The sequence below is a fragment of the Gekko japonicus genome, unplaced genomic scaffold (assembly GCF_001447785.1).
Source record: "Gekko japonicus isolate JY-2015 unplaced genomic scaffold, Gekko_japonicus_V1.1 scaffold1296, whole genome shotgun sequence".
NCBI classification, from domain to species: Eukaryota; Metazoa; Chordata; class Lepidosauria; order Squamata; family Gekkonidae; genus Gekko; species Gekko japonicus.
The window spans coordinates 378,912-403,553 of record NW_015173166.1 but is presented as its reverse complement, the minus strand read 5'-3'; the positions used below and the strand labels follow the sequence as shown (position 1 = coordinate 403,553).

At 47.6% G+C, this 24,642-nt stretch overlaps 1 protein-coding gene and 1 non-coding gene across 2 annotated transcripts in view; one reads left to right on the top strand and one right to left on the bottom strand.

Annotated features, from left to right (window-relative positions):
- Positions 1-24,642, bottom strand: part of BMP7 (bone morphogenetic protein 7) — a 124,487-nt gene that overhangs the window by 53,304 nt on the left and 46,541 nt on the right. The window lies entirely within an intron of this gene.
- On the top strand, positions 3,116-3,187 carry TRNAA-GGC. Its single transcript has one exon. It is a non-coding gene; the product is annotated as a tRNA-Ala (tRNA).

The window sequence follows — 24,642 nt, the reverse complement described above, 5'->3', positions numbered from 1 at the left end:
CAGGAAAGCGGGGGGTAACAACCTCCGTTGGCCCAGGAGGATTGTGGGAGCTGACTGGCTTCTTAGAAACGGAGAGGGCAGCCAACACAAATCTAGCTCTAGGAAAGAAAAAGGCAGCCAGCACTGAGAGTGCACAAGCTCAGGAGGGGTTGGGAGTGATTGTTTATTGACTTCATGTTTGCACTGGCCTCTCTCTCCAGTGGGGACCCAAAGTGACATTCATCCTTCTCCTCTCCTCCATTTTACCCTCACAGCAACACTGTGATGTGCGTTCGGTTGGGAGTGTGTGATGGCCCAAGGTCACCCAACCAGCGTCCACAGGAGATTGGGGGTCTCCCAGGTCCTAGTCAGAGACCTATCGAGTGTTCAATCTAAGCTGAGTTAGTGTGAGCTAGCTCACCGTTTTTTAGCCTCCAGCTCGCACATTTTTGCCTTAGCTCAGGAAGGAGGGCTCCAGAGCAAACTAATTTATGCAGCAGCCAAATTGTTTGCTCACAGCTTTAATGCCAGTAGCTCACAAAGTAGAATTTTTGCTCACAAGACTCCGCAGCTTAGAGGGAACATTGGACCTATCCTCCATAAACCCATCCAATCACCCTTTAAGACCGTCTAAGCCAGTGGTCTGCCCTTACCCGGATGGCCCAGGTCTCAGAAGCTAAGCAGGGTTGGCCCCGGTTAGAACTTGGATATGAGACCAAGTACAGGATTGCTCTGAAGAGGCAGGCTATGACAAACCACCTCGGTTCATCTCTTGCCTTGAAAACCCGATGGGGTCACTATAAATCCACTGTGACTTGACGGCATTTTCCACCACCAAGCCAGTGACCATGACCACACCTTGTGGCCGGAAGTTCCACAAAAACCAAGAAAGACACTGTATAAATAACGCAATCCAGGGCACTATGCTGAAGTGCAAAAGAGAAAAGAATATTTATACAAAACAAATGTGTACGAACAGCTACAATATGGTGTATACAAATACCATACAAAAACACAGAGCACAAAGGACATGGGACGAAGACCCCAGATTCCAGTCTTCGTTTCGTTGATACTTCTTCAGCTGTACCATATAGCTACAATAATAATAATCAGCCTGGCAATAAATATTAATATTTACAACATAAAGGTAAAGGTTCCCTTGCTCGAAAGCCAGTCGAGTCCGACTCTAGGGTTGCGGTGCTCATCTCCGTTTCAAAGCCGAAGAGCCAGCGCTGTCCGAAGACGTTTCCGTGGTCATGTGGCCGGCATGACTAAACACCAAGGCGCACGGAACGCTGTTACCTTCCCACCGAAGTGGTAGCTATTTATCTACTTGCAATTTCTTGCTTTCGAACTGCTAGGTTGGCAGGAGCTGGAACTAGAGACGGGAGCTCACTCCGTCATGCGGCACCTGGGTCTCGAACTGCTGAACTACTGACCTTCCACAGCCTGCAGCTCAGCGTCTTAACCACTTGAGCCATACATAGTCATATATATTTAATGAACTCACAATATTTACCTTCATCTAGTGCTCAATATACAGAAGCCTTCATGTTATTATGCAGAGGAAAATATCCTATGACAAAATACAACAAAGTTGCTCTCATAATACCTTGGATATGAGACCAAGTCCAGGATTGCTCTGAAGAGGCAGGCTATGACAAACCGCCTCTGTTCATCCCTTGCCTTGAAAACCCGATGGGGTCGCTATAAATCCGCTGTGACTTGACACCGAGCCAGTGACCATTGCCACACCTTGTGACAGGAAGCTCCACAACCTGCACTGTGACGCAGGCTTTTAAGAATCAATTAGGTCTAGGGTTGCCACTTATGTTGGGAAATACCTGGAGATTTTGGAGGTGGAGCCTGAGGAGGGCGGGGTTTGGAGAGGGGAGGGACCTCAATGGGGTACAATGCCACAGAGTTCACTGTCCACAGTGGCCATTTTCTCCAGAAGAGCTGATCTCTATAACCCGGAGGTCTGTTGAAATCATCTCCAGTAACCCCCTAGAGGTTTGCAACCCTAAGTAGGTCTGATTCTTGTCAGTCTACAGGTGCAAAAGTAGCCACTGTTCAAAATGGCACCCAGGATGATAGGGGTCCCGCTTTATCTAAAACAAAAGCAAAAATCTGAAAGCAGGGGAAACGATAAGACTTCCCCAGCCTGTTCATTTTCACCAGTGTACAACCCTCCCACCGGCTTCTGTAAGACTGTCTCCCTTCTATAACCACCTGCCAACACAAAAGGACAGTATTAGGTTCACGGGGTAGGTGTATGTGTGCCCACAGAAGAATTGTACAAAAATTCTAATATTCTACTTTCCCAGCCATACTTGATTTTTTAATTTCTGTCTTGTAGCTGGAACAGTTACTGCTTCTACAAAGCAGTAGGGGGGGAGAGAGAGAAAGAAACCCGTGCAACAGTCTTACTACAATCGTTCTAATATTCTCAACATTCAAACTGAACAAAAGTGATGAAACTTCCCCTTTGAAACGTCCTTATATGTCTAAAAAGTATTTGCCTTATGCCACCCTGTTGGGTGATAGTGAGATATTGAAAAAAATGGTATTTAGCAGAAATAAGATAGTCCAGCAGTCCCGGAATAAAATAATTCAGACTCAGGGTCCATGTGTGATTAAAATATAAAGTTTTTACTAAATTCTAGCATGGGAAGGGTAACTGGGATGAAAATAACAGAGCATAATCGGCTGCATCCTTACTCTACAAAGACAAAACTAGAAGAGGAGAGATTATGGCTACTCTTCTTGTTCTTCAGAACACCAAACAAAGACGGGAAGAGAGCCATAAAATGCTAATACACCTTGACACTTTAGTCCCAATCCAATTCCTAGATCAGAGAGAAAATTCCCGGGTATTCTACAGCTAAAAAACATTGGTTACATGAATAACATGTGACTTCCTGTGAGTAACATAAACAAACATTTAACCCCAGATATACTGAGTGTTTTCAACTTGTAATACCCAACACACCCCCATCAGCAGGGACCAGTTCCAAAGCGGGCGGTGGCTTTGGCAAAATGGGCAAAAAAAGAGAAATGAAATAACCCCCCCCCACACACACACACCATTTACAACAAAAGCCAGCAATGAAGACCAACTGGAATGCATATCGGAGGAGCTGTGGCTCAGTGGTAGAGCATCTGCTTGGCATGCAGAAGGTCCCAGGTTCAATCCCTGGCATCTCCAGTTCAAAGATCTGGCAGTCAGGTGATGTGAAAGACTGTGCCTGAAACCTTGGAGAGCTGCTGACAGTCTGAGTAGACAATACTGACTTTGATGGACCAAGGGTCTGATTCAGTAGAAGGCACAGCTTTGTGTCTTCATGTGTGTTCAAAACCTACAACTGCTTTTCTCCCCCAAAAGGCCACAGGGGATTTTTTAAAAAACTCATATCCATGAGAGTTTTAAAAAAGGTCTCGAATTCCTGAGACTAAAAGATAATCGAAGAGGAAGTCAATTCCAGGAGACAAAATGACATTCCCCTCCCGAGTTATCATCAACCTCCATGCAGCACAAGACTACGGAAGCTGTACAAAACCGGCATTGCTCAGGGGGAGCCAACCGTTTCCCCACGTGCCAAAAGAGGGGCACACCAGAGCATTTTGCTCAGAATACAGGTGTCACGGGCATGAGTGAGGATGAGCTGACAGAGCCTGCAGAAATAGCAGCTGGCCCCTCTGAAGCAGCAGAGGAGGATAGCTGGCAAGTGCCTGTAACAGCAGTCTTTACACCTGGCCCAGATGAGAAGGAAGAACTGCAAGCTGAAAGTCCTCCTGACTCACCCCCACATGTGACTCGTTTAAGGGAGTGACTGCGACAAAACTTAGCAACCAGGTGAAGAGAGGCCAGGCTACAAGGGAGATGCTCAGGCAGCCCAGAGTTCTAACAAGAGCCTGGCCGATTGTGCAGCTGGCTAATTGGTAGCAGCATTTAACTCCACACTCTGGGCAGTACTCTTCGTAGAAGTAACAAATCAGCTTCATGCTGCTAGCATTCACTCCGGCTTGGCTCCTGCACCTAGACCTTTGGACCCCCTGGCTTTGGACTTGGCTCTGGGTTCCTGGTTCCTGGCCCTGGCTTGGCTTTGGACTACGTTTCTGGTTAGTGATTTGGACTTGGCTCTGTGTTTCTGGCTCCTGACTCTGGCTTGGCATTGTCTTCTTGGCTCTTGACCTTGGCTTGTTCTGGACTCCCTTTGACTGGTACCCTAGCCCGTGACAACAGGGCTGGTTTCCCCCCTAAACCCGGGATGCCACTGGGGCACAGCTTGCTTCCTCTGTGTTGTACAGCCTCTCTTTGCCCCCCCCACCCAATACCTGCACAGGTAGGGACTGCAAGGGATTTTTGCACATAGGCTAGGGTTGCCCATCTCCAGGCAGCAGCTGGAGATTTCCTGGGATTACAACTGATCTCCCAGGCAATAGAGTTCAGTTCACCTGGAGAAAATAACCGCATTGTAAGGAGGACTCTATAGCATTATGCCCCAGTGAAGTCCCCGCCCTCCTCAGTCTCCACCCCCAGAATCTCCAAATGTTCCCCAATCTGGAGCTGGCAACCCTAACTTGGGCTAAAAATGTTGCCTACCCTCAAAGCTTCCTGCTGTCTGCAGATAGTTTAGGAGTGTAGCTGTGCCAGTCTGCAGCATAACAGTTAGATTTGAGTCTTATACCATGAAAGTCTTGTTGGTCTCGAAGGTGCTACTGAACTTAAATCTAACTGTTCTGCTATTTACAGTTACTTTTTCTGGGTGTGGACACAGACTCTACTGATTGTAGTAGCATCTGTGTGTTTTGTTCTTTTTGTAGACAAGAAAATACAACTATGACGAGCGCGACATTTAGCATAATACTGGGGACTCTCTTTTTTTTGCCACTTGGAATTCAACCAGGAGGCCCATTTCACTCTTGCACCCCAAAAGAGGTGCTCAAGAGCAGAAGGAGAAAGGACTCAGACAGAGATACTAGGAGAAGGCAGACTCTCGTTAAAGTTTCCAGTGCCAGCTACCACACTTTAAGTGTCCTCTAGATCAGGGTGGCTCAAGTGGTTAAGACGCTGAACTGCAGGCTGTGGAAGGTCAGTAGTTCAGCAGTTCGAGACCCGAGTTGCCGCATGATGGAGTGAGCTCCCGTCTCTAGTTCCAGCTCCTGCCAACCTATCAGTTCGAAAGCACTTCGGTGGGAAGGTAACAGTGTTCCGTGCGCCTTGGTGTTTAGTCATGCCGGCCACATGACCACGGAAATGTCTTCGGACAGCGCTGGCTCTTCGGCTTTGAAACGGAGATGAGCACCGCAACCCTAGAGTCGGACTCGACTGGCTTTCGAGCAAGGGAACCTTTGCCTTTTAGATCAGGGCTGTCAAACATAAGGCCCGGGGGCCGGGGCTCTTATGCAGCCTGTGAGCAACTGGTGCAAGGGAAGGAGTGCTGGGAGGAGCCACTCCATTATGGCTTCAGCCCGGTGGAACAACCTCATCTGCAGCAGTCAAGCAGCGTGGGAGTGTCTGCCCAGTGCTGCACTGCTGGCTCTCCAGACGACCCATATGGGTTTTCCTTTGCATACCCCTCCCAAGCCATGGGGCCTTGCAGTGAGGACACACCAACTCAGAGCTTGCCAGTTGCTGTCCTTTATACAGTTTACGTCTCCGGTACCTGGCATTACATTTTATGGCACACGTGGCCTGTTACGTCCGATCCGGCACTCGTAACAAATGAGTTTGAAACCTCTGCTCTAGATACCCTGACCTGGATGGCTCAGGCGACCCCACTCTCAGCAGATCTCGGAAGCTAAGCAGGGTCGCCCCTGGGTGGTACTTGGATGGGAGACCACCAAGGAAGTCCAGGGTCGTGACGCAGAGGCAGGCAGCAGCAAACCACCTCTGAATGCCTCTTGCCTTGAAAACCCTACAGGGTCGCCCTATGGTGGTTGCAGCTTGATGGTGCTTTCCTCCACCACTGGATTTGAAATCTTGTGCTGCCACCCCAAGTGATGGCACGCAGAAGCTTGCCAAAGAAGAAGCCCTAAATCCTTCAAATGACAGGTGGGAGGAGCCGGTGCAGCACAGCAGCTAAGAGACTGTCCCCTGATCCACAAGGCTCCCAGTTCAGATCTCATGTCTGCCACAAACTCACTGAGTGGTCTTATCCAAACCACTCAGCCGTGTTCCCCTATTTACAATACGGGGATAATCATACCACTTGCTCTGTTACAACATAGTGCGGGATGCCCTTTGAATGCTGGAACAATCTATAAAAATGCTAAGTGCCATTTTTACAATGCTCATTTTGTGCAGAAGCAAATACACAATTGGGAATGACTGTCCACACATGGAGGGCCACTTCTGCACAGAACATATCCATCTTACTCAGACACACCACCACCCCCTTTCTTTTCTGCTGGTTGTAGGTTTATGCTCAAGCGGGCCCCTTGCACATGTGGAGGTCCAATGTGGGCTTTATTCCAACACCTTCCCCCCCCCCGCAGCACATTCATCCCCACCCAAATCAAACACCTGCACGAGGCCTGCATAAAAGATTCGTCACGCTGACAGAGAAATGTATTTCTCTCTCTGTGTATTGTGGCAAGAATTTGGGAAGCTCGAGGTTACACAACCGGGTTTGCATTTATCCCAGTCCCCTTGATGAAAAGATTTACATGCTTAGAGCTGAATCAGCTTTCTAAAGGGGGGGGGGGATGACATAAATAGGGGCTCTGGAAGCAGAGCGCAGCAAATGCCACGTATTGCGCAACCGGTGTTCCTTTAATGCTGTTGAAATATCGTTTGCATGACACCATCCAAATTTATGGCATCGCCTCCTTTACCCAACTGGATTGTTTTGGAATGAGCTGAAAGGAAAACAAATTGATTTTTTTAAAACGAGAGGCTTTTGCTAGGGGGAAAAAACAACCCTCAGCTCTCTTGCAAATTAATCTGATAATTGGTTAGCTGCTGCAGCCTGAGTGCCTTGTTTTGAAAACATCAACTTCCCCGAGTATTATTATTGGCAATCTGGGAGCGCCACGATGTGCAAAAATAGAACGGGACGAGCAGTGTCAGAGGAGGACTCAGTTCTGCTGCCCTGGTGCCAACTGTGACCTGCGCTTCCCCCCTACGGCTCAGCCCTGCGAAGTCTGAGCTTCCGCTCTTTCTTAAAGAAGGTCGGATACAAAGTCCTCATGTTGTCCACCAACAGGTTCAGAGACTTTGTAATGTGTATCAAGGCCCTAAATCACATCATAATTTTATTTATTAAAACATTTATATCCCATTTTCCTCTTGGTTCAAGAAGAAGAGATTGGATTTATACCCCACCCTTCACTCGGAGTCCCAGAGCGGCTTACAAACTCCTTTCCCTTCCCCTCCCCACAACAGACACCTTGTGAGGTAAATGGGGCTGAGAGAGCTCTTTCCAGGACTGTCCTTGAGAGAACAGCTGTGACAGAACTAAGGCTTGCCCAAGGTCATCCAGCAGCTGCAAGTGGAAGAGTGGGTAATCAAACCCGGTTCTCCCAGATTAGAGTCCGCGCACTTAACCACTACACCAAACTGGCTCAAGGTGGCTTACTCTAATCATTAAAGCATCCCCAGCTACAACTACAGATAAAACAGCAAGCCCCCCACCCCTCCCCCTGTTTAAAAGCTGCCTACCATTCAAGGCTTCTCAAAAGCCCTGGCAAATAGGCAGGCATAGCAGTGCCCCCCCCCCAAAGATCTCCAAGGAGGGGGGCCCCCTCGCCTCTTCAGGGTGTCCATTCCACAGAACTGGAGCCATGATGGGAAAGGCCCAAGCTCTGGTCAATGCCAGACGGGCAACCCTGGGGGTGCCAGCCTCCAGGTGGGACCTGGGGATCCCCCGGAATTACGGCTCCTCTCCAGACTGCAGAGATCAGTTCCCCTGTCGAGAATGGATGCTTTAGAGGATGGACTCCAGGGCATTGCACCCCACTGAGGTCCCTCCACTTCCAAATCTCCAGGAGTTTCCCAACCTGGATCTGGCAATCCTACCCCCCCCCACCCCGTTGGTAGCTGGGGGGACCTGGCAACCCTAGGCTACCCTAACAAACAGGTAGGTCCCCCGTCATGAGGGTCTTTAAAGGTTATAACCAGCACCTTGAGTTGAGAGATACATTTCCTTCTGTTCTGAAGTATGTTGAAACAGAGCCTCCAGAGAAAGAAAATTCGTGCTTAACACGTCAACTGGTGGAGTAACTAATGTTCCACGTGAGCATGTAGAGTTAATTCTCTCCCTCAGGTCCATCAGTGCATTCCTTGAGCTTTCATCGCAAGAATCTTACTACAGACTAAGCCGTCTTTCCTACAGCGAAGGAGAAAGCTTTCTGCATTCTTTCCCCAACACCAACTTCTCGCTTGGGGGGGGGGGGAAGAGTCAGACAGCTCGAACAGCAACGGTGCATATCACATCTGCAACCAGACTGGAAAGAAGGAACTTCCCTCCCACTGAACAGAATGGGGAAAGACGGTTCCCATCTGCACATGTATAAGCATTAGCTATTACTTTGTCAACAAATCCTCTTAATACAAACCATTTCTTATCATATACAGATGTCGAGCGGGGAAAATGGAAGACTGCAGTACAAGATTAAACACTTTAATGTCAGCATATGTGCCACGCAGCCACGAACAATGGTATCATTGTGAACATACCAAGAAGGGAGGGATGAAGGAAGATGGATTTAATTATCTCCAGGGCTGTTGCATGTTCTTCCCAAATGGAGTCAAACTCCAGAGAGCTAGGCTGTGCAAGCCAGGGGCAGCCACCCACCCCCACATACACCCCCTCCAAGTACAACGCTCATAAGCAAGGTCGTTCCAACCTGGTGTCGGAAGGACCATGTTGAATCATCCAGCGTCCCAGAACCCCCTGCAGCCACAAGAAGCAAGAAGATTATCTATTGCTGGAAGTGACCGCGCATCCTGCTATCCCACAGGTTGCTCAGGCGGATTACGACTATGACGAATTTTCACAGTGGTGCATCGAAAGTACGGGAGAAACAAAACAAAGTCTCTACAGACTTGTATTCGGTCAACATTTGTACAGTTGAGGGCCACAACACTGGGTGCCGCAGCAGATGACACAAAGTTAAGAGGAACGGCAAACACAAAGGAGGACGGGGACCCAATCCAAAACGATCAAGTCGTAGGCTCGGATAAAACACCACGTGACTTACTCAACTTCCCCTTTCCCTCTGCAGCCCAAAATGCCCCCCCATGTCCTAGGGAGGAACATTTTGCAGGGCCCTGTGGACTGCAGGGGAAGGTGAGAAAGAAATGCTCCACTGGAACCGAGATCCTAAACTGGAACTGCAAAGAAACAAAACACTGCCTACAGGAAGAAAAAGCTGATGACAGACACAGCACAGAGTTGCAAATCCAGAATTCAGCTGGAGAATCTGTCCCATGTGCGTGTTCTGCACAGATAATTGTGCTAATTGCTGGTGCACGGGCATGTACATCTGCATAGGGAAGTATCCAGCCTTTTATTTCTTCCCATGGTCCATTGCATCACAACCTGTATCATTAAATGATGCCAAGTTAATTTGAATCTTTGGTAGGCCAATCCCTTTCCTTCTTTCCCTGCAACCTGGACACACACACAAAAACCTTCTTCCAACCCCAATCCACTACTAGGTGAAAACCCCTCTTTATTAAAAATCGGAACAGGATCATCCGTGTGGGGTGGGAGGGAGAAGAGGAAGCAAATTGCATAGAAAAGTATGAAAACAGTAGATACCCAACTGATGTAATCTACCCTGATTAGGTCTTAACTGGAGTTTTATGTCTAGGTTCAAGTACTTACATTTTACAATCGCTATAACCTGAACAGCATTCAGGAGAACAATCTACAAAAGAGCTCAGAACACAAGGAGTTATAAAGAAAAGATGAAGACGTGTGTTATGTTTTGTTCAGCTGTTAAGAAGAGGAATAACAGCTTATGAATGTCACAGGACAGACAGGAAACAATGGGGTCTAGGATAACAATATTACACTGGATATTAGACAATTCTGTTTTTAATGCTACTTACAGCCATAATAACATCACCTGAAAGAATCTGACCCATAAAGGATAGCGGAGACTGAACTGCCCACACGGGGGAAACTTAAGTACATTCCAAAGACGGTACAGCAGAAGTACCGGCAGCAACCACAGTTCCATTCTAAACAGTGGAGGAGATTTGGTAAGTTCACCATAGATGTTTCTGGCACTGCTAGAGCTACCCTTGTCATTTCTGGGTAGCTCTAGGAATTGCTGGGAACTTTATGGTCAGAACTTTCTGTAAGTACTTGAGGCCTTATTTTTCTTTTAAATTCCCCCCCCCCGGATGATCGCGCCCCTCCCTTTGGCCCCAGTTTTCACCCAACGATCAGCTGACGATTGGCAGGCAAGGGTTGCAATCAGCTGGAGGTCTCCCACCATCAGGAGGCATGGGAACTTTATGGTCAGAACTTTCTGTAAATACTTGAGGCCTTATTTTTCTTTTAAATTTTCCCCCCAGGATGATCGTGCCCCTTCCTTCGGCCCCAGTTTTCACCCGACGATCAGCTGATGATTGGCAGGCAAGGGTTGCAATCAGCTGGAGGTCTCCCACCATCAGCAGGCAAATAGGAATCCTCGTCATGCTGGTGGAAGGAGAAAGAGGGAGCTCTATAACTAAGGTCACTTCACGCTGCAGTGCACAAGCCAAGACAACTACAGCATTTGTCTGCATTTTCTCTCTGATTTATTATAAAAGCTTTAAATCTAATAATGTAGTCAGGGAACATGTTATCCATGTCTAGTGCTGCTTGCTTGTGCAAGGATCCTTCCCTTAAGGGAGCACCGCTGAGCTGGAGATAAACCCCACAGATGTTTGTTGGGTACATGTCATTGTGAAGCATCTGGAAAGGGAGCACCGCTGAGCTGGAGATAAACCCCCCACACGTTCGTTGGGTACGTGTCATTGTGGGTCTGAAGCATCTGGAAGCAGGAGAATGCTGCCTTGTTTTGTTTTGTCTTTTTGCCCCCTACCTCCCTTGGTAAAGTTATTTCCATATAGGTTAAGTTTAGCCATGTCTGTAGGATTCAGTTTCATGGAAGCAGGTTATTGTGTGTGTGTGTGTGTGTGTGTGTGCGTGTGTGTGTGCATGCATGTTTTGCAAGGGGTTTCCAAGCGATGTTGCCATTGTTGTGGTTATGTGGTATTGTTTGATAGTTTTGTGCACTGGGGCACTCAGTGCTTTAAAGCGCTCCAGCGGCATGCTTTTAAAAATGTGTTTTTGCAGAAGCAAGCATAGTAATTTGAAGATTGTAATGAATTAATTCCCCATCCCCAATGCTGGTGACAGAGAGCAAAGCCTAAGCCAGCCCTTACTGATAGGCTAACAAGTCTCAGATGAAGAGGAAGGGTTTTTCGGATGGGGCTCATGAGCCTCCTCTAGCAGTGCAGATTACAGCTGCTTCAAACAGTCGAGGGTGCGCGTTGAAATCTCCCCTTTTATACAGTGTGTATTTGCCCCCCCCAACACAGAGAATCAACCAATTATGGTAAATATGGAAACTTTCTAGAACTTCCCAAACATGAACGTATCAACTTAAAGATTTTAATAGTTTGTTAATGTGTTTTGGGGAGCAGCTGTGGCTCAGTGGTAGAGCATCTGCTTGGCACACAGAAGGTCCCAGGTCCGATCCCTGACATATCCAGTTAAAGGGACAATGTAGTAGGTCGTGTGAAAGACCTCTGCCTGAGACCTTGGAGAGCTGCTGCCTGTCTGAGTAGGCAATACTAGCCTTGATGGACTGATGGTCTGATTCAGTATAGGGAAGTTTCATATGTTCATGCATTTGCAATTTGATATTTTAATACTACTTAACAACTTTTTGTTTAGTGTACATTACAGAAAACACTGTATTGTAAATAACCCCCACCCAATAACAACAGAAAGTGCAAATAAATCAAGCCTAAAGTTCCAGTATTAAGAAACTGCTCTCATTCTCATCCTTTAACATCCATGATGCAGAACTGCTTCGTTGAGAAAGTAGGGGAACAGGAATTTAAAACTCTGTGGGAGGAAAAGCTAGGGAGGGGAGGGAATTTGGAGTGGAATCAGGAGTAGAATCAGGGGGTGGGAAAAGATTAAGTGTTCCGTTGCCCCTTCCTTGTTTTTAATCTCCCCTGATAAAAATGTTTCTCCCGTCTGAACAGGCCCCCACACTACCATCAGATGCATTTGTGTGTTAACATGGCTGTTTGGGTTTCCTAGTCCCCTTGCTGGAGAAACAGTATGACAATTTTTAAAGCCCTTCTGGCTTGAATGGGTTTGCACTGCAAAAATGACAAGCTTTTAAAGCCCTTCCTACTTGAGTGGGTTTGTACTGCAAAATTAACAAACAATTTTTAAAGCCCTGCCGAATTGAGTGGGTTTGTACTGCAAAATTAACAAACAATTTTTAAAGCCCTCCCAAACTGAGTGGGTTTGTACTGCAAAATTTAAAAAATTTAAAGCTCTTCCAACTTGAATGGGTTTGTACTGCAAAATTAACAACAGTCTCCACTGGCCAGAATATTCATTTCCCACCTGAAATGCACCTCTTCTGCTTCACGATCCACATTATCGAAATGTTGATATGGAGTAAGAGGGAGGGATTTTAAAAGGCAATTTAAACCTTGTGTATGAAAGTGAGTCTTTCAAATGTCTGCGGGATCACGTACGAAGGTGCATTAGGGGGACCTTCTTTGCATGCTTAATCAACAGACAAGGAGGAAGGGGCGATGGTTTTCACATTCTTGTAAGTTTAATTTATCTTTCCAGGAGAGTCCCTCCCCCAAATAACTTCTGCCTTCTGTTCTTTATTACTCCAAACATATTGCAAAGTTGCAGTTACAAGCGCAACAGACTCTTGGGTCTTTGCATAAAGCAGCGTTGGAAGAGCCAACTGGATGCTAGACTGGTACAGCTGGTTTAAGGTATTTCAGAAGTAAATGAAATCAAATGAGAATTTATAATCCTTCCTGAGGTCTGGATTCCATCAAACTAAACTCATTAGGCATTAAGGTGCAGGTGCAGCTAAATAAAGGATTGTTCTGTTTCCCTTAATACCCTGAGATCCGCGTCTTGAGTTCAGAATAAGAGTCCTTCAAAAGCACCAGTCTGCAGCAGGCATCTATCAACCGGCAACACTTAAAGGAAAGAGCTTAGGGGATGGAATCCTCTAATGGCACGCTGCTATCAGTGGAATGCACTCTTTTCCAAACGGTTGGCTAGACTAGAAACTGGACTCGGGCAAAGAGGGCTCTTCGCCTGGGCAAATTTTGTTTTTTAAAGTTTGTTAATTTAATTCCCAACCCCCCCCCCCCCCCCGCTCGAACACCTGTCTGGGTTAAGAAATCCTGTTCAGCTGTCGAGAATGTTGTGCCATCTTTGCAACTATCACGCCACGAAGTTTTATATCATTATTCAAAAGAATTCAAGAGGGAGGGAGGGAGGGAGGAAGGAAGGAAGGAAGGAAGGAAGGAAGGAAGGAAGGAAGGAAGGAAGGAGAAGCCCACTATAGACGTAACACGAAATAATGCTTCTCTGCAAATGATGGCTTGCAAAATGGAATCATGCACTTGCGTCCTGCTATGGGCAAGTTCTTCCTCCCTTCCCTTCTTGCCTCATATTTCTTTGGCAGTTACATTTTATCCCACCCTTCCTCCAAGGTGTTCAGGGAGGGTGACATATGTGGTGCTCCCTTCCTCCACTTGATCCTCACACTGACCCTGTTAGGTAGGTTAGTCTGAGAGAGCACAATGGACCCAACTTCGTGCAAAAAAGCTCCATAGCTCAATCAGAGGATTGGAACACAAGTCCCTCCCGGACCCTCATCTTAACTGCGACCATAGTCTAGCCGTGGATATGTGGTACAACTACACCAGTACTACCATGGTTAACACTAACCAAGATTGTCATCTGAGACGGACTGCCAATGGCCCATCCAGTCCAACACCCTGTCACACAGTGGCCAAAAATACCAGGTGCCATCAGGAGGTCCAGCAGTGGGGCCAGGACACTAGAAGCCCTCCCACTGTCGTTCCCCCCCCCAAGCACCAAGTATACAGAGCATCACTTGCCCCAGACCGAGAGTTCCTATCTATACCTTGTGGCTAATAGCCACTGATGGTTCTCTGCTCCATATGTTTATCTAATTCCCTCTTGAAGCTGTCCATGCTTGAAGCTGCCACCAACTCCTGTGGCAGTGAATTCCATGTGTTAATGACTCTTTGGGTGAAGAAGTGCTTCCTTTTATCTGTTCTAACCCGACTGCTCAGCAATTTCATTGAGTGCCCATGAGTTCTTGTATAGTGAGAAAGGGAGAAAAGTACTTCTTTCTCTAACTACTCTATCCCATGATTTCTCCTTTGACTGAGTTGAGATTTCTGCCTTGACTGCCCTCCCCGCCAAGGCAGGCTCAGGGCAGCTTACATTAAGAGTTAAAATACATTAAAACACAAATTATAAACATCATAAAAATCATAGTAGTAGTGGCGGTATGATATTACGTAGAAATCCCAGTAGGCCATGGTGGAATGGTCACAAAAGCGTATAGCCAAACAGCTTATCAGATCATTTATAGAGGATGTTGCAGGCTGCTGGTGGTAGTATAGAGGGCCTTACCACAGTTTGACTGTCGGAAGCTGCTCCTAATCAAAGGCCTGGTGGAAGAACTCCGTTTTGCAGGCCCTGGGGAGAGCAGTTTGAACACAGACAGGAGAACTAGGGGAAAGCTGGCAAGGAAGTTTGGGAAGAAGGCGAAGACTCCCATTCAGGCCAAGGAAAGGGGATAGATTTTCTAGTGAGAGGAGAAAATTCCCTACCTAGTCTAAAAAGGATGATAGCTCTGAAGAGTGCAGAGATCCCTGGTCTGGTGAGGTTAGAAACTGCCTGTAGAAACCTTAAGAGTCAGTTAAAAACTCAGGATGAGCACTGGTGTTTCAAGAGAAGGGGTTTGGGTACTGGAAAGAATGTACCAGCCTTCTGGAAACTAAAAGAGTCAGAGAATACTCATAGAAAGTGTGCTGAAGTGTTTGGGGGAAACACCGAAACAAAAGCCCCAACATAAAAACTTTAAGTAACTTTGAATAGCTTAAGAAACTCTCATTAACCTGAAACATAAGAGCTAAGTTTGTGCATGTAGTGGTTTTACCTCAGAAATTTTACCCCTGATTTCACCTGACCTTGCCCCTCTATGTTGAATAAAATATTTTGTTAATTTGGAATATAAAAACTTCTCAAGCGCCATTTAAGTCATATAAGTTAAAGTCATATAAGGGACTCTTGAAAGTCCCTTGGACTGCGAGTTCAAATCAGTCAATCCTAAAAGAAATCAACCCTGACTGTTCCCTGGAAGGCCAGATACTGAAGCTCAAATACTTTGGCCACCAAATGAGAAGGGAGCACTCACTGGAGAACACCCTGATGCTGGGAAAGACTGAAGGTCAAAGAAGAGGGGGACGACAAAGGATGAGATGGTTAGACAGTGTTATCAATGCAACAAACATGAAATTGAGCAAACTCCAGAGGATGGCGGAAGATAGGAGGGCCTGGCGTGATGGGGTTCATGGGGTCGCGTAGAGTCAGACTCGACTGTGCGACTGAACAACAACAACAAAAAGTTAAAGGGGGCTCCCATTCCTTCCCACAGGCTCCTGGGCTCAGCAAACAGCCAAAATATTATACTGTGACAGAGTGGGACAGCCAGAATTCTTCAGGAAAGAAGACAACAGACAACTAGGGTGGCTCAGTCACAAAAGGGAAAGAAAAACTCTTGCCTCTGAGGGAGAGAAGTGGACAGGGGGTGTCATACCATCTTAATAAAAAAAAGGAAGGTGTTGTGGACTCAGTGGTAGGGCATCTGCTTGGCATGCAGGAGGATCAAGGTTCAACACCCTGCTTCTCCAGTTAAGTGGGCCTGGTAGTAGGTGAATCAAAAAAACTCTACCTGAGACCCTGGAGAGCTCCTACTGGTCTGGGTAGACAATACTCACCTTGATGGACGAATGGTCCGATTCAGTATAAGGCAACTTCATGGGTTCAATCTGAGTTTTAGGTCCACTGGTTTTTATGACCAGAAAAAAATCCCCATTCCATTCAGGATGCACACTGGGATGATGTTCTATTGTCTTATTGCCACCCTGAGAAGTACATCTGCAACTTCCACAACTATCGAAACTCAACAGTTTTCATTGGACAGCTGATTAACAGCTGCAGCCAAGGGGTTGATAAAGAGCCTACGAGTCTCCCTCCACCCTGGCCAAAAAAAAGCACAAAATGTGTCAGAAACCATTAAACAAGTAAGTGGGAAGCAGGAGGAGAAAAGATTGTAGGATGATGGCTGCCAGCTTCTAAGATCCAGGCCGAATTGTCTGTCTTGACTCCTATGGTAGATATTTAAAGCCAGGACACGACTGGGGGTGCAAGCCGAAGGGAAACAGCTGGAGGCCTCTTTGCTCTTAGTCTTGAAGGACAGACCCAGTGGACACCAGCACAGGATATTCTGTGGGCCTATTATGTTTGCTCATTCTTTATACGATGCTTTGTTCAGTTACATTTATCTGAACTGTATTCTTTTGTAGGGAAGGAAGGCGGCATGATGTAGCCCAGCCTCACCAGATCTCAGAAGCTAACCAGGGTCGGCACCACCAAGGAAGCGTCTGCAGAGGAAGCCGATGGCAAACTACCTCTACTTCTCACTTGCCTTGAAAGACTACCAAAGGGTCACCATAAGTCGGCTGTGACTTGACACACACACACACACACACATTTTTTGGTAAGTTACTTGCAGTCCCCACTGGGGAGAATAGCAAGATTAAAAAAGAAACAATCCCTCTCCCCGCCCCCCAAAAAACCCTCCTGCTAACTAAATAAATATAGTCCTGACCTGGATGGCCGATGCTACCCTGATCTCATCAGACCTTGGAAACGAAGTAGGGTCCTCCCTGGTTAGTACTTGGATGGGGACCACCAAGGAAGTCCAGGGTTGCTCTGCAGAGACAGGCAATGGCAGACCACCTCCGTTCCTCGCTTGCCTTAAGAACATAAGAGATGCCAATGTTGGATCAGGCCAAAGGCCCATCCAGTCCAACACTCTGTGTCACACAGTGGCCAGAAATACCAGGTGCCATCAGGAGGTCCACCAGTGGGGCCAGGACATTAGAAGCCCTCCCACTGTTGACCCCCCCCAAGCACCAAGAAGACAGAGCATCACTTGCCCCAGAGTCCCTATCTATACCTTGTGGCTAATAGCCACTGATGGACCTCTGCTCCATATGCCTATCTAATTCCCTTTTGAAAACCCAACAGGGGTCACCATAAGCCCAATGTGACTTGATGGCACTTTCCCACCAACAAGTAAAGAAGCCTGTAAGTTATAGCAGAGGCAGGCGATGCGTTTGATACTGTGTGCCAGCCAAGGCTTAGAGGTTCCAAAGTGCTTTGCGGAGGCATGCCTCAAACGTTCCAAGGCGGGAGCTGGCGGAACGGCTGTGGCTGCCCACGCCTGGCACAGCTTCACGAGGCTTCCAAGCAGCCAACCAGGTCAAATGAAGTCAGAAGATCTGTATAACCTAGTGTCCTGCTTCCTTTTCCAAGGTGAGCCGCCAGCACACACACACCCCGGCCAACTGGAATCTTGTGAGTCATCCTGCACAGGTGGCAGGTAATCGCATCTCCTCTGGGCAAACCATGGCTATTAATACTTCAATTGAAATCCCAGACGGGAAGAGGAAAGAGAAATGGCCAATATAGAGAATCTCAGTCTCCGAGACCTGGATCTGGGTGCTTTCCAACATAAGCTAGGAATTGCTAAGCAATGGGGGGGGTTTTTGTTTCGTTTTTACAGAACTGACTCACAGGCTCATGGGCCTTCCTGTCTTCCGCATGGAGCTCTGTACTTTAAAGAAGAAGAAGAAGAGATTGGATTTATACCCCGCCCTTCACTACCCAAAAGTGTCTCAGAGCGGCTTACAAACTCCTTTCCCTCCCCCTCCCTACAACAGACACCCTGTGAGGTGGGTGGGGCTGAGAGAACTCTGACACAAACTGCTCTTTTTCAAGGACAGCTGTGCCAGAGCTTGTGACTGACCCAAGGTCACATCAGCAGGTGCAAGTGGAGGAGTGGGGAATCAAACCCAGTTCTCCCAGATTAGAGTCCGCACACTTAACCACTACACCAAACTGGTGTAAAAACTGGTGTAAAAATACCATCACTAAGACAGGACACTGATCCTATAACCAGGGTGCTAATAGTCCGTGTGGTGTTAGTGATCAGAGCATCAGCTGGAATCTCTAGTCTGCATACTGGGTTTGAATCTCCAGTCTGCATACTGGGTGACCTTGGGCCAGTCACAGGGCTCTCGGCCAGACTTATCTCACAGGGTTGTCGTGAGGATAAAATGGAGCTGAGGACGACGTAAGCTGCTTTGGGTCCCCCAATGGGGAGAAAGGCGGGGGCATAAATGCAGTGAATACATACATAACGACAGAATAGATTTGACTGTCTTGGGAACTGCTCACACCCAATGTGGGGAGGATTCATTCAGAACACTTCACAGAACACTTTTAAACGCCACTTCAAAACAAAGTTCGAGTCCAGTGGCACCTTTAAGACAAACAAAGTTTTATTCAAGGGATAAGCTTTCGTGTGCATGCACGTGTCTTCAGATCCGGTGAAACAAGATGTCCTCAGGAGGACGTTCTGTCTCACTGGATCTGCAGAAGTGTGCGTGCACACAAAAGCTTACACCTTGAAATGTATTTATTTTTTGCATTTGTGTGTGTGAGAGCATGTGTGTGTGTGCCCATGCCTGGAGGCCATGGTGATCTCTGGAGACTCTATGATTCCATGACTCCTACTGGGGCAAGGAGGGCATTCAGAGAAGTGGCTTGATAACCTGCCTCTGGCCTGCCAGTCCTGGTAGTCTCTGGACATCTCCCATCCAAATACTTCCCAGGGTCAGCCCTGCTTAGCTTCCGAGATCTGATGAGATTGGGCTTGCCTGGGCTATCCAGGTCAAGGTTCCTTGAATAAAATTTTGTTGGTCTCAAAAGTACCCCGGACTCAAACTTTGCCCTGCTGCTTCAGACCAACATGGCTACCCGCTTGAATCTAACCTCAAATGAAGGTGTTTGTACACCATTGTACACACATAGGTACCACGCTCATGACCAGCAACTGCACATGGGTGGGGTCAACATGTTCATTCCCACTCTTCCTTCATGCATTTCTTTATTTCTTTCTTCATTAGATTTTTTTACCCCGCCCTCCCAGCAAGGCTGGCTCATACTTAAGTCAACGTGGGTCATGTCAAATGAAGGGGGCAAGCAGGTACGGATGACAACCTCCAGGTGGCACCTGGAGATCTCCCACTATTACAACTGTTCTCCAGACAACGAAAGTCTGGAGAGGAGAGGGGCTGTGGCTCAGTGGCAGAGCATCTGCTTGGCATGCAGAAGGGCCCAAGTTCAGATATAGCAGTAGGTGATGTGAAACTCCAGGCGGGGCCTGGAGATCTCCCGCTTTTACGACTGATCTCCAGCGACCGAGATCAGCTCCCCTGGAGAAAATGGCTGCTTGGAAGGGTGGAATCTGTGGCATTGGACCATGCCGAGGCCCCTCCCCTCCCCAAACCCCGCCCTCCCCAGGCTCCACCCCCCAAGTCTCCAGGGATTTCCCAACCCAGAGCTGGCAACTCTACAAGCAGCCAATCCACGCGCCACGAACACAAGACGGTGTGTGCGTACATTAAAGCGGGAATTACTAACAAGAAAATTTTACAAATCACCGATAAAACAGATTCTCTTCCAGCAATGCATAGTAGAAGCTGAACATCTAAAATATTTCAAGCTCCTTTCCACTGCAGCTTCTCTTACATACAGAGGAGTGTAATTAGGGGGCCCAGTGGCCATGTAGTTAAAATACACGTGGGGGGAGTTTATGGTTTCCTCCAGAAGGAAACAACCAACCACTACTAGCCTTAAGTTTTTCCCCGTCTCAAATAAACATTTATTGCCCCGTGTACTTAACAGATCATGGGGTCTAAAGTTACATTCCCCCCCTCCCCTTTAAAAGAACCCCAAACACTTCCCAGGAACAAATTCTTTTAAAAATTCTACTCATAATCAAAACGAGGAACTTAAACCCTTCTGCGAATGTTTATAGGGCCACACTGGGGTCACAGAGAAGGATGGGCAGGAGTTTTTGTTTTTTATTAAACCCTCAAAAGGTCCCCCTGGACTTATAAATGCTTTATGGTTTCAAAAAAAAGTGAGAGAAAGTGTGCAAAAATAAAATTCTCTGAAGGCTCTTTTTTGTTGTTGCTAATATGGTACTTTTTTCTAGGACATGGCAGGACTTTAAACATACTGAGAGACAAGAACACCCTCCCCCCCACCCCCGCAAAATGCATAAACTCTCAAGTTTTTAATAAGCTACCATCCCTTCGAACTACTGTATTTCCCAGAAAAAAGGCTATCCTGAATATAAGTCAACTCTATATGACACAAAAATATCAATACTAGTGCACATACCTGTAAGCTTTATGTGGATTTAAGGCAAACCACTCTTCTCTTTGATGGCCCCCGGGAACAAAAAAGCTTGTTTTCTTCCACGTAAATATGGAAGATTTTCTGTCACAAATAGAAAGCTGCCGCTTTTGAATGTGATCAATACTCAAGCTTGCCCCTTCCAACAAGAAAACGGTCAAGGTATTTGTGTTTGCCCCAAACAAAAGTCTAAGCTGCTATGAGCACAACCCAGGAACTGTGAAACACAACCAGATCCCATTTGACCACTTGCTGAAGGACTTGGAGGCATCTGATTTTTGATGGATTGGTATTTATCAGTTGGAAAGAAACCTATGGCTACCAGCTCTGGGTGGGGAAATACCTGGAGATTTTTTTGGGGGGGGTGAAGCTTGGAGCGGGCAGCGTTTGGGAAGCGGAGGGACCTCAGCAGGTACAATATCTTGGGAGTTTACCCTCCAAAGCAGCCATTTTCTCCAGGGGGACTGATCTCTGTCATCTGGAAGTCGATTGCAATAGTTGGCAACCCTGAACAGGACAGTGGTGGGGTAAATCGGAATTCCAGGCAGGCCTGCCAGCCCGCTACTGGAAGCAGGGGATCCCCAGCCGCCCCCCCCCGGGCACCCCACGCTCGCCCCCCCCCCCCCGCTCTCATTTCCTGCCACGCCTGGTAAACCTAATTCCAGAGAAGCAGCTGTGTGCATCTATTCTAGAAAAATTAAAACAAGAGTCCAGTGACACCTTAAAGACTAACAATATTGATTCCAGCACGAGCGCTTGTGAGTCAGAGCTCAATTCCTGAGATGCAACAAAGAGATTGTTCATGGGGCCTTTGGCATCTCTTTCTCATGTCAAGGGGGGGGGGGTTGTTCAGAAATCATGCCAAGCCATGTGATGCGGAATTCCATTGACTCACTCAGGGGGGCATCAGCCTCATCCATCCCCTACCCACCCACCCACCCACCCATTCTGCACCATAAGCAAATCAGAGGACGAAGCCAATCCCATGGTACACAATGCGTCTTACTCCCAGGAAAGAATCCTTAGGACCAGGGGTCATTTCGTAGAAAAGGAGCTAGGGGAACTCATTAGCATAACTCATTAGCATATGCCACACCCCCTGACATCACCGGAAGTGTGTCATAAGGGGCGGTGGACCCCTGCAAGGCCGGCGAGTGCAAGGAAGCCCCGCGAAGGCCCTCCCTGGCCCCAGGCAGGCAGGGGTGGGGAGAGGCAGGGAGGAAGCAACTTACCCTCCCTCTTCTCCTGCCTCCTCCTGGCTGAATGAGGGCCGGAAGTGGGGCGGACGGAAGCAGGGGGCGGGGCTTCATCATGTGCCCCGCCCCCATACCTCACCTGGGGGAACTGCGATCCCCCGCGATCCCCCCCGAAATGACCTCTGCTTAGGACCAATACTCCCTCTAAGCTGTGGAGTCTTGTGAGCAAAAATTCTACTTTGTGAGCTATTGGCATTAAAGTTGCAAGCAAGCGATTTGGCTGCTGCATAAATTAGTTTGCTCTGGAACCCTCTTTCCTGAGCCAAGACAAAAAATGCGTGAGCCGGAGGCTAAAAAATTGTGAGCTAGTTCACACTAACTCAGCTTAGAGGGAACACTGCTTAGGTTTGCATCTGTAGTTGTGCTTGTGTGGTTAAGTGCCGTCAACCTGCTTCTGACTTATGGATACCCTATGAATTAACCATGTCCAAAACGCCCTATCATTAACAGCCTTGCTCAAGTCTTGTTCAGGAAGACCATGGCTTCCTTGACTGAGTCCATCCATCCCATGTTGAGTCTTCCTCTTTTCCTGCTGCCTTTAACTTTTCCTAGTACTATTATCCTTTCCGGTGGGTCTTCTCATACTCTGTTTAGTCATTTTAGCTTTTAGGGAAGAGTTCAAGCTTGATCTGATTGAGTACTTACTGCCCCACTGTGTCCTCACAACAATGCTGTAAGCTAAAGTAGAGAGCGGTGGAAACCTTTGGCGGGAGAAATGCTCTCAAGTGGAGGGTATTATCTACTACTTGATAGACAACTTGGTTAAAAAGAGTGCTTTCTCTCTGCCCGGGGAACCTTGGGAACCGTAATCCTGGGAGGGGCCAGTGGCCTCTGGAGAGCACGTATAGATTTTGCTGCAGCCAGCTAAACCCTTCTAAATAGCTGTTCGTGCCGGAGATCTACTCATGTAAAGCAGAGCAACATGGGAAGTCGGAACTCACTAAGCATCGCAGCAGCTGCTTCTGGGATTAAAAGACAAAAATGCAATTTGCAGTGCAGATAGGGTTGCCACCCTCCAGGTGGTACCTGGCGATCTCCTGCCATTGCAACAATTGATCTCCAGATGACCAAGATCTATTCTCCTGGAGAAAATGGCTGCTTTGGAGGGTGGATCGACCCAAACACTCCAACAGGTCCAGAATGCAGCCTTGTGTACCCACATACAACCTGTGTACCATCAGCCGCACTGGCTCCAAGCTGAATACCGGATCAAGTTCAAGGTTTCGGTTTTAACCTTTAAAGCCCTACTTGGTCTGGGACCAACATATTTGCGTGATCATCTCTCCTGGTAAGTCGCCGAAAGAGCATTGTGCTCAATGGATAATAATCTTGTGGTGATCCCTGGCCCCAAAAACATTGGTTTAGCCTCAACCTGAGCCAGAGTCTTTTCAGCTCTGGTGGAATGCTCTGCCAGATGAGATCCGAGCCCTGTGAAATTTAATGCAGTTCCGTAGGGCCAGCAAGAGAGAAACGTTTTGTCGGGCCCACAGCTGAAGCAATGAGGTTTCCATCTGAATTGGCCTCTCCCAGCCCTTTTCTCCGCCATTTTTCCTGTCGATTGCACCAGCTTATTATCCATTGACAAACAGGTTCTACAACTCCACTTTGGATAAGTTACATTGCCTTATTTTTTAACATTGATGTTACCTATAAGCTATAAGTTATAGCTAGGGTTGCCAAAGAATTCTTCGCCATAGAGTTTTCCCTTGTATGGCCGTGGCCAGCCCCCCAGCGTGCCCGGCGTGCCCACGTCACTTCCTAGTGACGCGCACGCCGGGGGCGGGGTTCCCCCAGGGCCCGATTCCGCTGCGGCGGAAATGGGGCCTCCAAAGCGGGGGTTTCCCCGCCCCCCAGCCCGATTTGGCAGCCCTAGTTATAGCTATAAGTTGAATAAATCAGGCCCGTAGCTACAGTGGGGCATCTTGGGGGAGGGGGCTAGCCCCTCCCAGCTTGCTGGCAAGGCCCCCTGACTTCCCATCTAGCCCAGGGTGTCACTGCCTTCTCCCCCGGATTAAATTTATTAGTGCCCCCTAAGAAATTTAAATCCCCCCCGACTTAAAAAATCCTGGCTATGAGCCTGGAATAAATAAATAAATCCCCAAGTAATATTGGAAGTTGCTGTGCCAGTTTGGTGGTGGTAGAGGAAAGTGCGGTCAAGTCACAGCCGACTTATGGCAACCCTGTAGAGTTTTCAAGGCAAGAGACGTTCAGAGGTGGTTTGCCACTGCCTGCCTCTGCAGAGCAACCCTGGACTTCCTTGGTGGTCTCCCATCCAAATACTAACCAGGACTGATCCTGCTTAGCTTCTGAGATCTGACAAGATCGAGCTAGCCTGGGCCATCTAGGTCAGGGCCTGCCACCCTAGAGAGGTTCAAACAGGTAGGCTCTACCAGAGTTCCTCAGTCGAATCATTGCCTGGAATCCTACTGCTTTGCTCCGCCAAGTTTTGAAGCCTTCCTCCACCCTAAGGAAGACTTCCTCCTTCAGAAAGAGCCTCTTCCTCAGAAGAAGTCTTCAAACCTTGGATAAGTAGAGAGATGGATTCAAGCTACTCTTGTCATGAAATGTGTATGTGTGTGTGTGAGGGATATTCCAGTTCAAAGGAAACAAAATCACTAACATATTCCCAAGAAGAAAGCACACAGGTTTATGCTTAGTTTCAATAGAGCGTGATGTCTCTCTTTGTGTGACTAAAAGCAAAACGCTTTTTTCATTTATTCTGTCTCTTCGTTGGAAGCGCCACCAAAAACAAGGGCTTCCCTCACACACGTGCCCTTCCACACACACCCCCACCATCACCACATTCTTCT